The sequence below is a fragment of the Siphateles boraxobius genome, unplaced genomic scaffold, assembly GCF_051911475.1.
Source record: "Siphateles boraxobius isolate OS27281-9 unplaced genomic scaffold, OSU_SipBor_1 3, whole genome shotgun sequence".
Taxonomy (NCBI): Eukaryota; Metazoa; Chordata; class Actinopteri; order Cypriniformes; family Leuciscidae; genus Siphateles; species Siphateles boraxobius.
In genome coordinates, this window is record NW_027508919.1 from 11,802,886 (window position 1) to 11,821,620 (window position 18,735).

At 40.1% G+C, this 18,735-nt stretch overlaps 1 protein-coding gene across 3 annotated transcripts in view; it reads left to right on the top strand.

The window, feature by feature from the left end:
- Positions 1 to 18,735, top strand: part of drp2 (dystrophin related protein 2) — a 206,761-nt gene that overhangs the window by 70,860 nt on the left and 117,166 nt on the right. For all 3 annotated transcript variants that reach the window (XR_013210360.1, XM_077247846.1, XM_077247848.1), the window contains exon 2: positions 10,626 to 10,770. The gene's annotated coding sequence lies outside the window, so the exon portion shown is untranslated. The remainder of the gene's footprint in view (positions 1 to 10,625; positions 10,771 to 18,735) is intronic.

Genomic DNA, 18,735 nt, shown 5'->3' on the forward strand with positions numbered 1-18,735 from the left:
AAGGAATGGGGAACATTCTTTTTTCACTTTTTGACGCGCGTGCAGCGCTCCGGGCGGAAAAGCTTTCTGTAAGCGTGGGCGCGTGCACGAGACTTACAAGTGTATTTGACGCCCCGATCATAATGGATGGGGAGCGTCTTATTAATGCCCTGCGTTTTGTGATAACACTTAAATGCGCGGGCGGAGCCCGGGGGTTAGCAAGCGTGGGTGTTAGCAAGTGTGTTAGCGAGCGCGAACGCTCTCTGGCGGGCACGAGACTTACATTCATAACCTGCTTTCTTGATCGTGTAACAGAGCGGGCAGATAGTGGGCACAGACCTGTGGACACATTTCTTACATTCAACACTCGAGCGGCTTTTCTGCGCTTTATGAGAGTGTGCTCTGTGAGTGACACGAGATTCGAAGTGCTTGTGTGTAGGGGTGAACACTGGGGCGTGGGAACTTTCACTACACTTAAAACACCGACGGCGTAAGCCGGACCAGACTTTATACTCTTTTTGAGATTTCTCTGGGTCGCCGTGAAAACGGCGTTTATGTGGAGGCGAGAGGGTGAACAAACCAGCTCGTTGGCTGCTAAATGAACCACTGCAGTAGCCTGTTTGAAGAGGACTGACAGGGAAATAAACTTTGACGGCGGTCCGGCTGCAGCGGGACACGCACGTCTTTTCGGAGGCGATGTGTCTGTTAGTAAGCGTGAGCGATTGTGACCGGGCACGTAACTTACATTCTTAACCTGACATGTATGAGGCTGTTCTGGCCGTGTGACAGAGCGGGCTGAAAATAGGCGTGAGCACAGAGTTGTGGGCACGTTTCCTACATCTAGCACTCGAGCGGCATTTGCCAGCTTAATGAGGGTGGGCTCTGCGGGAGACACGGGGGGTATCGTGTTTGTGTGTAAGGGTGAACACCGTGATGTAGGCACCTTTTCTACACTCAAGACATCAACGGCGTGAGCTGGATAACCAGACATTATACTCACTTGAGATTTCTCTGGATGTGTGCAGGCGAGCGTGTTGCATTACCGGCTCGTTGGCTGCCAAATACACCGCTGCAGTAGCCTTATCTAAGGGGACTGACAGGGCGAGACATTTCGACGGCGGCGCGCAAGCCCATCCGGTCCATGCAGAGAGCTCGAGAGGGCTCTGCATGACGCGCGAACGGGGACGCGAGGGCGGGGTAGCTCTCTTGTAACGTAAAGAGAGCTAGCCGCGTGCTTGTTGTTCGAGCAGAACTGTATAAAAATGTCTGCTCTTACCACGCATCCAGTACGTCGCGTATGTTGATGCCCGTCCGGGTCATGCAGAGAGCTCGAGAGGGCTCTGCATGACGCGCGAACGGCGACGCGAGGGCGGGGTAGCTCTCTTGTAACGTAAAGAGAGCTAGCCTCGTGCTCGTTGGTCGAGCAGAACTGGGAACAGTGTTTGTATGAGGGCGCGCGCACAAGTAGTGGGCACGGGACCTCCATGTGACACAGATGATGCCCGTCCGGGTCATGCAGAGAGCTCGAGAGCGCTCTGCATGACTCGCGAAACGGGGGCGCGAGGGCGGGGAAACTCTCTTGTAACGTAAAGAGAGCTAGCCGCGCGGCGCTGTGGTTAAAGACTTCGATTCGAGCCCGCAGGGTCGACATCGGAAGTTCCTCGCAGTGGTCGCATCCTCCATCGAGAGGGCGAGGCTGCGTGTTCCTGGCCCAGGCAGAGAGCGCAGATGGGTGGTCTCCAACGCTGAGCGGCTCTGCACGAGCCATAGGAAGTGTCTCGCTGCTCTTTTAGGAAGTGTAGAACACAGAATACAGAGATAAAAGGATATGTCGTCGGATAGCGTAGCTTGCACGGATGGCTGAAGGTGGCGAAGACGTCCGGCCTCCTCAGCGCTGTCCTAAGCTGGCTGTTTCGCTTGTTCGACGGCGGCGGTGGCTTCTCTCAGATCCAGCGATGCGAAGAGCTCGCTGAAGAGACGAAAAATCAGGGAAGTCAGCCTACAGCCCCTACTTTTATACGCTAAGCCACGCCCATTCTGGCGGGCTGTGACGCTATGAAGGCGCGGGCGCCCTTCATTGGGCGTGACGTCACGCCGGGCTCACTGGTAGGCTGCAGCAGTTGCCCGCAGGGCAGCCAATGAGCACGCGAGATGGCCTGCTCTAGGTCTGCTAGCTGCTGCACTGCGTTGACAATGAATACAAAATTAAGGATAATTTTTTGGCTTCAATATCTCGAAGATGAATCTTTCCCGTAGCGTAAGCTAAACTTACGCAATACAAGAGATCCTCTCGTAAGAGAACTAATAATTGTCATATAGCTCAACATGGTTAATCTTATCTATCATTTTCTTGATTTACCATGAATAACATGTTTATGCCTCGGAAACAACATTATTTTGTCAAGTGCCTATCATAGCCACAGTAACAGTAATACAGCATTTTCTCCATCATATAATATATTATACAATTAATTGTGTATGGCACTTAGCAACACAAGCATCCAGCTTTTATTAATATGATATTCTTAGATCGATCTAGCTTACTGCAGTGTGCAACAAGTCTCTCATACCAACGCACAGAGTAACGTTAACATAACTTTCAACACACTCAAATGTATTTGTATGATTGTTTTGACCAAGTAAAACAGTGCTGCATTACGCCACAATTTTAATTCATTTAATAAAGCGACCCGTATGAGTATTAATTCAGCACAGCATCTATTTCAATAGAATCAGATAAAAATAATGTGAATTTAAGTGATCAAACGCAACTGTTGCAAAGTTCAGGGAAGGAGGAGGCAGACATTAAAAGCAACTTCAATCCTGCTTTTAATCATAAAAAAAGAGTCCCGTCGTCAGATTGCTTTCCATCAGCTGTGGTGATGAAGACGAACACTCCCATGATTCCACGCTCATTCATGGCATCATCAAGCTATTCCTTTGTTTTAAATTAGCGACCTCTATTGGCAAAAATTACATATTGTGCCTTTAAATGTCACTTGAATAGGATAATTTTGGAGGCTGTTTCTCAACATAATTTAGCTCATATTTTCAGTTCAACATAGCTCTGGTCCCACGTGTATTACTGTAATTTCAGTGACATGAGTGTGAATACTTGCAACAGCGTGGATTGGATGCAGGATTCTTTTTTTTTTGTGGACAGAAACAACATAACATCTGTGAGTGGTGTCATGACTAGCACTGGATATGATGAGGCTCACTGCATGGACAAGGCTTGTATATTCCAAAGAGATATAAAAATGTGATATGTTGCATGCGTTTTGTGCTGACATGAGTGAGAATAGACTTACTAGAGAGAGACATTCCTTGTGTATTTGTTGGAAAAACACTGAAAAGCATGTTTGCACAGTCTTGTCGGTTACAAGGATAAAATTAAATTAAATTCACAGTACAGGGCAACTGCAAACAGAGGATCTTAATAGTGCAAGAGAAGCATACCCTTGCAATACGTGTTGTAATAAAACATTATACAAATAGAGACGTAAAATATATCTCAAAATGAACAGGAAAACTATTAAATGAGTGGCGCCAAGCGTCATACTGTAGTGTGAAATAAAATGAAGTTTGAGTAAAGCAAGAGCATTGGAGTTCTAAGCTCCAAAAGATTTTTAAGGTTCTCCTGAAGTATCTTTAGTCTGTAGTTGATGGGATGGGATACAGGATATAGCCATGACTACTGAGATTTTGAAAACATTACCATACCAACTTTCTACCATAACTAGTTTTCATTAAAGTTCACTGTGGAAGAATGATCACAGACTCACAAGGGAAACGGCTCAAGAACACTGTAATCAAATGTTTTAATACAAATGGTGTTTTGTCTGTGAATTTGTAAAGGGCTTTTCTTCTATAACTCAGCTAAGTTAAACAGCCTGATTCATAATGAAATCTTTTAACGGGGTTCAACAAATCTCTAAGAGTTTGATTAATTTTGTTGTTGTAGTAGGTTACACTTTATTTTGATGGTACACTTTAGACCAGGGATCTCCATCCCTGCTCCTGGAGAGCTACTGTCCTGCAGACTTCAGTTCCAACCCTGTTCCAACACACATGCCTGTAATTATCAAAGCCCCTTTCACACAGCGCGTTGATCCCGGGAAATTGCCGGGAAATTGCCAGAACACCTTCTGCGTGAATGCAAACACGAAAAGGGATTGATGCCGGGATTGATGCCAGGATCGATGCCAGGTTGGGGACCTAGTAACATTGCCGGGATCAGTCCCGGAACGCGCGCTGTTTGAACACAAGCCGTAATCAATGCCGTGTCGTAATGATGATGCAAGAGCATGGTTTCTCGAGAGAGAAATCACAGCTCATAAGCAAACTATAGACGCTGCTAAGTCATTATGTCACATCGATGTCACGTGTCTTTACGGGATTTTTACGGGTTGTGTGTGAACGCACTCTCTGATTCCGGAAAATCACTGTCAGTGTGAATGAACCAAAATCAAACGAACCCGGGTCAAATCCCGGGTCACTTAATCCGTGTATTTTCCGGAATCTCCGTGTGAAAGGGGCTCAAGTAACCCTGAACAGCTTGATTAGCTGGTCCAGGTGTGTTTGATTGGGGTTGGAGCTAAAATCAACTGGACAGTAGATCTCCAGGAGCAGGGTTGGAGACCCCTGCTTTAGACAATCTTCTAACTATAAGTAACTTTGCAACTATTATGTCAACTAACTCTAATTAGAGTATTAGTAGACTGTTAGGGTTAGTAGAATAAATTGATGTACTTGAAAAGTTACTTATTGTCAATAGAATGTCTGTTGTGTGCTGTTCACCTTTGACTTATTACTATACCTTCACGTATTTTGAATCATAAAATTTGGTACAAACAGGTAAGTTTATCTTACAGTATTTATTTTATAATGTTTACAATTACCTGTATATGACCCTAGTCGAGATGTAACTCTTAAATGTTTTTTTTTTAAAGATAATTATTTTTTTATTTTTTTATTATTGGCTGTAAATAATGTGGTGTTGTGCTTTGATATTTGCTAGTTGAAAGCATTATTAGCCATTTTTGTATTGACCTTCATCCCTAACACATTTTGAGTGTAGCAAGGTTGGCAAAAAACATGTTTTGTAAAAGAAATGCCATGGATTACAAATGTTCTGTTAAATTAAAATGTGTTTTTTTAGTTTAGTTATCTATTCCAATTTTAAGCATTCGAATTCTAAATTTACTTTGACGGGGTTAAAATATGTAGTGCTTTATGGTAAGCAACAACATATGATTTAGCTTTAAATAAATATTTATTATTGGACTTAAGTGTAAGAATCGATAAACGCATCCCCCTATGGTGGTCATGGATTTCTACAGTCTTTACAGTCCTGGTATCATTTTGCCTAAGGTGGGAAAATATGTTTTCTTGAAATAGTTCAGGCAAGAGATTTTCTGGCAAAAATGAAACTTTCACACAAATTATTCTTCAACGGTATTAAATAAGAGATGATGCACAGTCATCCAGTCATCATTGCAATATAAACCCCAACAGGGTGTTCTTTTTGAATCAAGTATAGACCCTTTGTTCCTCACCAATCACTTTTATAGCATTACATGTCTTGAAATATATTTCTGAATATATTTATATATATAAAATATATAAATATATATTTTATCTTACCTTTGACTTGCTGGTATAGAGTTATTTGAGTATTCAGTTTTGCTGATTTAAGACATCAGCTCATCATGAGAGTATTTGGTCCATGTGTGCTGTCATATGGTCCATAGCCTCCAGATGGATGAGGACAGACCAACTGTACCGCTTAACTTCCGTCCAAGCAAAATAAAATAAAAAACTGTCTAAACTTAGATGATTTATGGCTTGTTTAAAGTAGTTATATAGCACTCCAGGCTTTGATTTCCACACACTTTTTCACAATTTCCAGTACTGAGATCATTTCTTAATTTCTTCTGTGTGTTTGCTATACAAGATGTAATATATAATTCAATAACAATGCATTAACTCATTTGTTTATCGGAGAGCTTTCCTGTTAATATGGATGCCATTTGAAAATAACTTGCACTTAAGATATGCTTTTTATAGTTTATCCATATCTTACTGTTTGGAATATGCTTGTATTTAATTATTTATCGAAGGTTTTGGATGTGGCCTCCCTCTTAGAGTATCCCCTTTCAACAAACATATCAGTTTCCTGCATGTGTTGGTATGGTTTGTTGTTTGTTGTATCTCCCAAAAGGCATTATTGACTACTCCTAGATCAATATCACCCAGAATATGAGCATGATGTATTCCCATTGACCTGAAAGAAGGAACAATCTCACAGAGTCGGCCAAAACTCCATTAGGGAAAAAGAAAGTGTGTTTACAGGCCTTATAATGGGGCTGTATACACATTGAAGTGCATCACTCTCCCCATATCTATTGGGTTTGGATGTGGAAAGTAGCAGCCATCAGCCTCACTGTTCCATCAAGACCATCACGGCACAAAACAACAGAGGGGCTGAGGCCGATAAAAGGATTTTTTTTCTTCTACTGGAATGCACTGCAGTTGATGGGTTCTTTCTACGGAAAGAGACGTGAGGAAATGTACAGCTCTGAGATGTGCCTCTTCTTAATGGTGGAACTTGGGAGCACTTTTTCACAAATTTAAAAAAACTTGACTCTGAATGTACAATCACCGCATGGAAGAAATATGCAAATAAAGTAACCATGTACCATCTTGAATATTCAAATGAGGTTTGATGCGTGTAGTGCATACTGTTTTAAGACACTTTAATTTTATTGTAGAAAAGTGTAAATTAAATAATGTTGTTTGTGTCATTGGTGTCACCAAGACAAAGCTGTTAAAATCACATCATATTGAACACTCATGTTTGTGGTAAGCAGATTCCAAGATGTTACATCTAAAGTTTTAATAACATGAAGTGGCATCGTAATTTTTCTTTAAAGCCCATAAACATTCATGATTGGGTTTCATAGCTTTCGGATGAAGGATATCAACGTGACCGGATTGATTATTGTTCTCCGCCAGGCTTCACTTGTCAGTGGTGGAGATGATGCCTATCATATTATTATCCTCCCCAATATAGTTATGGAGACATCAAGAGATTGTAAAGGTTGAGTAAATATGAGATGGTAAAGCTAGTTCTCTAATCTTTCATCTAATCTTTCATTACGCGGCTCTGCTGAGCTTTTCATGTTTTTCTCTTTGTGCGTGCAGTGTAGCGTAGCGGCCTGGGTACGCTGGAGCCCAGTGTAAATCTGTATCCTGCCAAGATGGTTCCATTGCGGGAGAAGTGTGCATAAGTCATGGGAGGTCGCACCTCAGGCTCATTTACTTACTTAACCCCCTCTGGTGAGGCTCCATTTCTGCGTGCAGAACCAGAATAATACACTGGCGTATTATGTGTGTGTATGCAGTGAAGAAGGTTATAAGGAAGGATATAGTTACTGAGAAACCTTTGATAAGTGTGAGGGTGTGTTTGAGAGTGACTGAGCCAATATGTGTGGAGGTGTGTTTGAGTATGACTGAGCCAAAGAAAAATGCCTCGGTGTTAATAGATCATTCTCTTTTAACTCATGTGAGATGGGTAATGAGGGTCTTTCTAGCTTTGTGTGGATACTTTTTGCATTAAAGCACATATGAGAATGTATACAGTATGTTAAAGATGTGGGTATATGTAAATGCAGCTGTACTGTATGTATATGTTTGTTTTCTTCAAATCTTTGACCACTGGTGTAAACACAAAGTGGTGTGGGTTGTCTGTTCTTGTACAGCAGTATTGAGGCGGCTAGCTTGACTGCAGAGGTCTCGCAATGCTAAATATGCACATATTTTATTCTCTCTGGAAACTGATAACAAAGAAATAACTTGCCTCCTGAAAATGAACTTGGAATGAGGAAGCAGCCATACCGAGATGGAATTCTCCACCGTTATTTTCAGAGACCTTAGGCTTAAGACTGATTCAGAAAAACAAATTTTTTCATCAGAAATAGCTCAGACTTTTCACGAAATGTCATTTGTTCCCAAGTTTATAATGTAAAACGCTGCAATATAGCATATTAACACCACCATCAAAATCAAAAACACTACAGGACCCCTCCGCCCTATAATATTCTAATCCATTCTTTCTTCCTTAAATGCTCTCATTTCCACCATGATTCAGTTCATTTGCTGCTTAAGCTTTTGATGAATTGATTCCAGTGTGCCAGTGGCTAGTTGAAACAAAGCTCTTCAGAAGGAGCGAGACTGCGGTGTGAACGCGAAGATTCGTGTTTTTTGTAATGAGTAATACAGCCATTGTGCGTATCAGCATTTTGAAAAATACCCTCTGTTAGGAGCAGCCTCCTCTGAGAAAGACAGGAAATGAGTGTATAAGAGGTTGCACAGTGATTAGTGTGTTTCGTGGAGAGCTGCTTGCTCTGCTGAGAGGCAGATGGTAACCTTGGGGACGCTGACGTGGCTTTGTGCAAGTGAGAGTGGCAGGAGGCACTCTTCGAGCTGCACTGCCTGTTCCACCAACCTACCACTCTCTTCCTCTCTAACTGCCTCTGTTTTTTATTTTTCAGTTTCTGTATGTCTCTTTCGCTGACATAAATGCACACTCTAGCCTATCTGTGTTTCTCTTTGTGGCTGGCTGATGGGCAAGCACATTATATGCTCTTACTGGGTGTTTTTATTAATTACATTACCCTCTGCTACGGTCTATATACCTTATTATCTGCAAATAGAGTGACATCCATTAGAGCCATTCAGGTCAATCTGGTGCATCACCTCTAAGTGACAGCCTTTTGATTACTTATTCAACTAGGCTGACCTGAAGAAGATTGCTCTTTTATCCTTTCACTCCCCAAGGTTTTTTTCCCTTAGCATTCAAGGTATTGAGGATAAGCCTGGCTCCATTTAAATCATGTTTGTGACAATCTACGCTGTAAATAAAGCTTATTTGACTCCTGAAGCCATGTTAAAGTTTATTTGAATGAATGTTCCCGATTCCTAGCAACAAAAATGGTTTATCAGGGCGCAAAGGGAATGACAGAGGAGCTAACATGGTGAATGATGGATTAGCTTGTGTGGTAAATACACTTCAGCATGGTGCCCTACTTATAGTGACAAGCTCTCTGTTTGTGTAGTTTGTGACTAAACGCCGTTGGTCCTTTGCGGCACAGTTTGGTGCTGGCCGGTATATAGCCTATTTTATATAGAGTGTTTTTCACTGTAGTTACTCGCTCTGTCATACTGTCTCTAATCTCTCTCTTCAACCTTCTCCAAGTTTCCCTTCCAGGCCAACTGAGACTTCTTGTTGGTGAGAATGTGCAGATAGGTTTTAAAACGCTCTTGATTCAGCCGGCTGAATGCTTGTGGATGGAGCGGAGGCGAACGGGACACTCTGGAGTCCTTAGGTTATCTTCCCACAAGAATTTAGCACTTGTTTGTGCTTTAGCTTTAAAAGGATAGTTTACACTAAAATAATAATAAAAAAAGTACTCGCCCTCATGTCTTCCAAACCTGAAGGATTTTCTCTCTTATTTATGACTTTCTGTGGAACACAAAAGAAAAAAATTGGGCACAATGTTTTCGGGGTCAGTGGGGTCCTATGGTGATTTCAGGTCAACTATCTTTTAAATAGTGCTAAATTCTTCTCTTCCCATTGTCTTTGCTTTCATTCAGTTGAAAATATATCACTTTGATGTTATAATTACCCCCCCTTAGATGTTAAAATTAATGGCTTCCTGTTGCTTGTCAGTGAGAAGAGGGAAAGCCCTCAGGAACTCTGGTTCCTGCTCTCATTTGGCCTGTGTTTCTAGAGCTCCTGCACATATCAGTTCACTCATACACAGCTAAGTGACACCACAGCCTTGTGTGCATGACAGGAGACAGGGACATTGAGAAACAGAGACTTTTACTCTCAGCTGAAACTATAATGTAAATTATGAATGAAAGCTACAGCTCCAAAATAGCTGGTCTCATTACATTGGCTAGTTACTACCTACCAGCCACAAATTAAACTTTTATGGCTCTGTTTTGAACTTCAGAATTTATGCTCACCTATGTACTTGCACTGACTGTATTGTAGGAATTTGACGCAGCTTTTGTAGATGGAACTATGTCCCTTATCTGCTATCGAAATAGGATTTGTGCCCATCGACACTCTTAAAGGTCAGGCGGCAAAGAGACTTTAGGGATTACAGAGGAACTCAGCACAGGTGGCAGACCTCGGGCCCGGCCTACAGCTGTTTGTGGCTCGAGAGCACGTCCAGGAAGTAATGAAATCTCAGCTTGGCCGGCAATGCTCATTGGCATTCGCTCACCGTCTGCCGAGCTTTCCCACCATCGGCCATGTGTGAGCTCGGATAGCTGTTTGGATTGTGTGAACAAAGCATGTTGTCCCCTGATAAGACAGTCTCCACTGCTTAGCCATTAGCCAGATTAGCACAACTAGGAGGCCTGGTCAGGAGCATCATTTCAAACTCTTAAATGGGAAAGCTTGGTATCCTGGGCTGAGTTTCATTTGTGAGACATTGCCTTGGAATGCAGCCCAGTTTTAAGAGTTTCATGGGGAAGCAATGAGCAGCTGTTTGATTTTCTGTTCGGTTTAGTCTCTTATCGCATCTTCTCTCCGGCAATAGGGTGACGATATAATCCTCTTCTTCCTGTAGGTCCCTGGATACGTAAATTGCCAGATCATCTTCTCCTCTCCTTTCCGCTCCACTAGCTGCTCCTGGCTTCTGGAGAACGCCTCCTCTCCACGCTGCCTCGGACACCAGGAACCTGCCGCCACGTCAATCACGTCCTCACATCTGGGTAATTTATTTCAAATGCAAATTGTAGCCATCTTCACTTGAGAGAGGGTGAGAAGATATCACACTCTCTTCAGTCGGTTTATCCACAGTCCTGAGGCTTTCTAGACTGAGCTTGTTTCTGAAGACCAGTTTGCCATTGAAGCTCTGCTCAAATCTCCAGGGTGGTGATCATCCAAATTTTTATTATTGTGTTTATGCATCTTTCAAAGCCAAGCGACTCACTGTAGGGAATATCAGTCATTTTAAAGCTGCCCGCTTGGCTACATGTCACCTGTGAATTTTTAAAAGACGCTCTTTAGGAGAAGAGACCTTTGTGACTAAGCCAATAGCCTTTGGTGTCTTTCAAAAATACTTTACCGAGCCCAATATGTGGAACCTCATGAGACTGGCTTTGTAAACAGAAAACGTTGGCTTTATGAGTTTACCTGTTTCTTCTCTATCTTCTCTCACCTTTTTTGTGCAAACTTCTTTCTCACCCTGCTCAGTCTATGGTGAACTTGAAATGGATTAAGTAGAATTCAAAGTAATTAAATTTGAAAGTAATTTAATTTTAACTGTAAAAATCAAAGTTTGTATGCAACTTTTTGGTTGAAAAAGTTTTGAAAAGTTTAAAAAAAAAGTTTGCAGGTTTGTTAGGCCTTAGAGATAGATGGATGGATGGATAGATAGATGAATAGCTAATTTCTAATTATCTCTTAATTAGGGCTGGGCGATAAATCGATTTTATCGATTAACTCGAATGTGTAGTTTACGATTTTTTTGAATGAAAATCGGTTTTCTCTTTAACAACCGCCGACGCTCCCCTCTGGGTTCCCGTAGTTCCGACCGGGCTCAGCGCTTGCCATGATAGAGATACACAAACAACATGGCAAATGAACAAGACCGCAGCAGCAGAGGCACACCCGCCGAAAACATTTACAAGCTGAATCTGCAGGGCCGCCAACTCTCACGAGTTCACTGTGAGAGACGCAATTTTGTCACTTTTTACACGCTCTCACGCCACACATCCCTTTTCTCATGCAGAGAAAAATCGCGAAGCAAAGAGGACACTGACACCGACAGACAAGACAGAGCAGGTTACTATTGATATGAAACAGATTCTCAGCTCTCAGATTCTGTCAATTTTATTACGAAATTCAAACAATAAACACCGTTTTGGCGCTTGTAAATGTGACGTGAGAGAACGCTGACAGATCTCAGTTCAAGCGGCACGTGAACGGATCATCTGTTACTCTTTACTACCAACTTACCGAGATGTAATAAAATCGATCGATCAGTGTTTTTCAACCGCGGAAAGATGTCCACAAAACAGCTGGAGAACAACATATGCCGCGTAACGCTACATTTACCTCAGGAATCCCTTTTAATGACCCATAGCACGCATGTGGACTAGAGGATGACACGGGAGTGGATTTTAACTCCTGTCCCGTCCCACTCCCATAGAAAGAAATCTTGTCCCGTCCCACTCCCAGACCAAAGTTTAAAAAATAATCCCATCCCATCCCGCTCCTGGTAAATTGACTCCCAATCCCATCCCGCTCCTGTTTAAACTGACTCCCGCTCCTGTACCGCTCCCATATACGGCAATTTTCGCTTGATGAACGAAGCGATGCTTGCCTGATTCTTTCCCGAATTTGCCTTGCAAGTGTGCTTTTTCAGACCACTCGTCCCTGAATCACTTGCGTACTTGACTAAGACTAAGCATGTCTTACAAGCAGCGTACATTGTGCTATCACCGTCACATTCTACTCTCATAAACTTAATTAATATTTCAGACTTTCCGACCAGTTCTGTGAACTTAATAGACATGTCATTACTTCTGACTTTGCGCTGTAAATCATTTTTTGCCACATCGACTTCTCCGCGGCTGTTAGCTCCCTCCATCACTGCTCTTTGAATTTCGGCGGTAAGCCGTGACAAAAAGCACTGATGGCTTCTGGGTCGGCTGGGTCGTGTAGTTATTTTTTAATTGCGTTACATTGTAGGCGTATTAAAAGGAAACTACAAAATGATGCATTTACTTTTTTTCTTTTTTTGTCGTCTTTGCTATTGGTTGATTCCCGCTCCCGTCTGCTCCCGTTAACCATTTATCCTGTACCGTCCAAATCCCGTGATTGATAGCAAAGATGACTCCCATCCTGCAGGAATCCCACGGGAATCCCGTGACCCGTGGGATTCCCGAAAAAATGTCAGCCTCTAATGTGGACTTAAAATAATTGCTATAGAGAGGAGTATTTTGCTAAATATGATAACTATATTACACATTCATTGTATTTTTACCTATATCATTAAAATAGTATAACGTTGTTATTATAAAAAAAACGCATTATATTTAATTTGAGTTAGTTTTAACCTTTAATAATACCAGCTGACAGGGCTCTCTGTTTACAGCATTAGGTGAATTTTTTTTGAGAACAATTAACAACACATTAACGTATCTACCATACCTAATATTTATCCAAACGAATTTATATTGAATCAAGATCAGAATCAATTCACAAGAATTGAATTGAAATTGTGAAATTTGTGTTAAGCAATATTATAAACACTAGCATACCAGTCATTGTGCCTGTCATAATTAACTTAATAAAATTGTTTAGTTACCAAATAATTTGACAATCACAACACACTTATTGTGATGCAAGTTTTTTGTTTTTTTACACATCCCCAATTCCAATCCACCCATTTTATTTTGTTACATTTTCAATGTTTTCAAAGACAGGGCCTGTCCTCTTGTCTTTTTGGCTTGTTGTTTCTGATTGTAATTAAATCCAGATCGAATCCCATAAGGGAATATTAAAACAAAATAAAGTTAAAACTTGTTTTGAACAATTTATATGTCATCTGCAGATTGATTTTAAGATTTAAGTGATTTTAAATCGTAAATCGGATTTTTTGTGAAAAAATCGGGGATTTTTTTTTAGGCCATATCGCCCAGCCCTACTCTTAATATATAATTAGTTCTTTTTAGCCATTATAGAGCTAGCTATTTTGTGTTACACTTTTTTTAAATTGCATATGCCGATTTCTGTGAGTAATACGTGAAATGAAAGTTCTTATCTCCAGTGGAGAACATAATAGTTAAAAGTATGCATAATTGCTCACATAGAGATTGCTGGAACATCTCACCCCCACAATCAACTGGATTTCATAGACAGGGTCACAGACACAAACACACAGGCCCTTTGCGGTAGACATACCCACATTTCCTCTGAGTCCTCATTTTGGTGAGCTGACCTTGCATGAGCTGCGTCAATCACTCTTTATCTGCCAGTAAATCCTCCCTTATCTTGGGCTTAAACTGACGTAGCACACATCTGCACTGCAGGAGACTGTGAGGCTGTACAATAAGCCAGGAACAGAGTCAGATTGGCTGAAGCTACTGGAATGATGGGATTGTTTGTTTGTGATTGGCATATGTTGAAAGTGGGTTTGAGCTCAGGACATTTACTCAGGAGGGGGCTGAATGGTCCTTAGATGTATTTTGTAGGGCTGCAACTAACGATTATTTTCATAATCGATTAATCGGACGATTATTTTTTCGATTAATCGGATAAAAAGTTAACAAATTAAATTAGATTTTTTGTTTATTATAACTAAATAAAACCCTAAATCAGGGTATTTATGTGTAAAAGTGTACTTCAAAATGTGCAAAATCCACACATCGAGTTTTACTAATATAATCTTTATTTTTGAGATTTTAAACCTTGATATATTGATACATTAAATATAGAAAGACTGAAAACAAGCGTGTGAACGTAGTAGAGCCACAGTAGATTGCGTTTGAAAAACAATTAAAAGTTAATACAAATGCAAATGCTATAAAAAGAGAACGGAATGGAGGTACGCAGCAAGCTAACAGGCTTAATTAAAAGGACAGGAAAAATTATGCATTAGTGCACAAGCATTCGCTGAAAACCACTGGCTACAGTGACTAAAAAACTATATTTTACTGCTGCTGTTATTAACTGCCTTTATATTTAGCGCTTCAAGTTTTAATTTAACCTATTTCGGCAGTAGCGCAATTTTAATCCATCACTTATGTTCCGAGCGAACTGATTGCGCAACCTGATGCTCGAGACAAAATAGATTGTGTGACTGTCCCGAAGTTAGTAAACAAAGCTGTTTACACAGTAGCATTGAATTAAACTAGACTATACCATTTTCACATCTTCATGTAATGAGGATATACAGTTTTTGCTTATCGTGCTGATGTTTCACCTTCACCAACGTGTTTCCTCTTCATGTGTTCGTGCATCTGGTACTTCCATGCCACACAAGCTCAGCTTTGCATAACTTGCAGGTTACAATCTTCTTTGCTGCATTTAATGTAAAATGCTCCCATGCCTTAGGGGCTGTTTACACCTGGCCACTTCATGCGTTTTTTCAGATCGGATAGCTATCCGATCGTGAACATACCAGGTGTAAATGCCCTCCCAAACGCATTCGTGACTGGGTTGAATTATCTTTTCCTGTGCTGTTGCCGCTGTCTCTTATTGCGGTCTTTGATTTTGATTTTAGCTGATGATCAATAAAATGTAGCTCATATCTGCGTTCGGTGACATGAACTCCATTAAATCTGCATATAGCGCAAGAATTGAAGATCTGATTTATATCTGTTTTGTGAAAACACATTTATGTGACCAGGTGTAAATGGAATCGTCTTGATAAATCAGATAGCTATCCGATCTGAGATATCACTTTTTTCTGCCGCCGATTGATATGTAGGCTAATCTCTGCCATTTCGCGTGTGACTGTGTTGTCATGAAAGTGGCATCATCAGTAAACACTCCCCGTGACATGAGCAAACCAACTAATCGATAATGACATTCGTTGACAACGATTTTCATAATCGATTTTATCGATAATTTGTTGCAGCCCTAGTATTTTGCATGTTCAGGGCAGCTGCGTGGCTGGTTTGAAGGCCATATTTTGCACTGAAATACCTAGCGTAAAATTGAATAAGGAATTTTGCTGTGCAAATTGCTGTGCTGATTTTTATGTGCATTTGCTCTGTTACCTGATTTGCATAATTACTTTTAGAGATGTACCGGTCGACCGGCCATAAATCGGAACTGGCTGTTTGCCGGTCATGTGTTTGGAGCCAAAACCGCCTGGTTCCGATTTATGGCTGGTTTTTAGTTTTATTTTGGCCTATTTCGGACTTGCACACAAACTGCACTGCGATCTTTTCCCAAAATGTAATTTCTGTGGAAATATTATGAAATACTGTAGATGCGGCTGCAGAGCAAAAACTGTAACAGGTACAGCAAGCTTACTGTTCGTGATGCATGAAATATAGGAAGAAAAATAGAGCTTGACCGATATAGTTTTTTTTATTGATGGCTGATGCTGATATCATAGCAGCATAGTTTGAAATCAAGGGTTTATAGTTTGTTGATCATGCGTCTTAAGTGAAGCTGGACTCTTCTGTAAGCATTAAATTCACATGGACTGACCATCACGCAGAGAGTAACGCGTTCACGCAGGCTAAAAATGCGCACTTCAGAATATCTGACAGCTAGATTCGACTAAGTCTGCAAGGTAGGGTAGGATATTCAAAGATTTGTTTGGTAACACTTTACAATAATAGCACATGAATAATCATGTACTAATACCTGAATTAATAATTACTTTACTATGAACTAATGATGAGTTAAGACATGTACTAATGAGGAACTAACCTTAACTATGACATGAGTCATATGAATTCCTGCATGAATATACCATGTTAACTACACATTAGTACATGCTTGTTAATTAATGCATTAATTAACATTTCGAGGTAAACTAAATCAAACTTGCTCTAGAAAATGGACACATTATGTGACCCAAAAGAAGAGAACCCTAACTGACCAACATCCAACTGCATTATGATATAAAGACGGTAAACCAATCCATAAAATAACCACATAAATAACCATCATCTGTGCTAATACTGATTTTAATTTAGCAAATTGCATCTGTTAATGAATATGTTAGTGTAGGTATTTCACTCTTGATGGCAGCAGTGGAATCACTTAAAACAGAATGAGATTAAATAACTGTAAACATTGCAAGACATCTAATGTCATTCACTGATGTTTGTGACAGTTGCTGGTGTCAAATTTATGAACAATTTTACATTGTGCCCTTTTAGTACATCTTTCTTCTGATCTAGAGCATGTTTGATTTAGTTTACCCTGAAATGTTAATTAATGCATTAATTAACAAGCATGTACTAATGTGTAGTTAAGATGGTATATTCATGCAGGAATTCAAATGACTCATGTCGTAGTTAAGGTTAGTTCCTCATTAGTACATGTCTTAACTCATCATTAGTTCATAGTAAAGTAATTATTAATTCAGGTATTAGTACATGATTATTCATGTACTATTAAATGCATATTTGCTGAATGCCGATGTAGGACTGCACGATTTGGGGAAATTGTCATTTTGCGATTATTGAGGTCAATATTGCGATTACTATAACAATATAATAAACAAATGGTTTCATGAGTCAACTTGCTTGGTTCTAAAGCAAAATGCACACACAAATTAGTGATAATTCTGAAATGTGTATTTCTCAACTCAAACTAGCAACAACTACTAAATGATTGATAACACCTATAATGATCAATAAAAATGATACCCCCCCCCCCCCCCCCATTTTAAACATAAATTATATCCATCCAACAATACAGTGATTCCGTCATTACAATTGAAAGCTATCAATTTTTTAAAACATTTATTAGGCTTCAAAAAATATAACAGCTTTTAATTTAATAATATAATTAAATATTATAAATATAATTAATCATAATTAAAAAAAATATAATGGAAAATATTTCTATAGATGTTTCTATGAAAAAAAAAATATTTCTCCCAAATATGTTTGTGCTTTGTCTCGCTAAAAGCATTTCACTTTTAAGATGACCTGTTAAATATAGCCCTAAAGTATTATGTTAAAATCTCCTGAGAAAGTCATCCAATCAGAGCAATTATACTATTATAACTAGTTGTTGTCAACCCATGACTTCGTCTAGTTTCTTTTTTTATTTGCATTGCCTTAGTTTTTATAATGTTTCAGAGTTGAATGGTTGGTACAGTCTGTACTAATTCAAACAATCTTTACAAAAACCCATAATAAATGTCATATTTACCCGTGCCCTTCCTGTCTAACAGGTAGGACATAAACAGAAATGTAATAAAGTTATAATAAAGAATAAAGTCTGCGCTGCATAAATTATAAATTATATATAGACTAATCCTTATTAAAGCTACAAAAGTTCTTTAGTCACGAGCAGTGAGTAATTTTCTCTGTTCCCTTTGTTCTTTGATTAACTTTACTGACAGAAAGCTTTATTGGCTGCTGGCCCTTTAAGAACAGCCTCTGCTGACAGAGACGCGGATCTCACACTCGTCTCATTCTCTCATAACTCTTTACGTCCATCATAGGACTGCTCTTATGTTATGAAGATACTCGACAAAACGACATTTTGGTATAATTGTGTGTGTTATTGTTCGTTCAAGCGCGAAAGAGAACTGTATTCTCTGGCGCGCAGTTTGTGCTTGCGCATGATACTGCCGCGCGTATTTCTGTGAGTGAGGACAGTCACAGGCAGAGCGCTCTCTTTTGACTTGTCACGCATGAATGGTTTAAAAGCATTTGCACGAAGAGCGGGATCATGTAACACCAGCCAAAGGATGACAAAAAATAACAGATGCTGCGTTAATTTAATTAACAGCCCTAATTTGTTTATTTCATATAAAATTGCATTTTGCATCATATAATCGCATAGGCTTGACATTGCGATTGCGGTATGATTAATCATGCAGCACTATGCCCATGGTAAATGAGAAAGAATGATAGTGTTTGACTTTCTGTTACTATTAATATAAAAGCAAACTAAATTTCTAGTTACATATCAGACAAAACTGTTAAACAAAGACCATAACTAATGAAGACGGAGAACGGGAGCGCTTT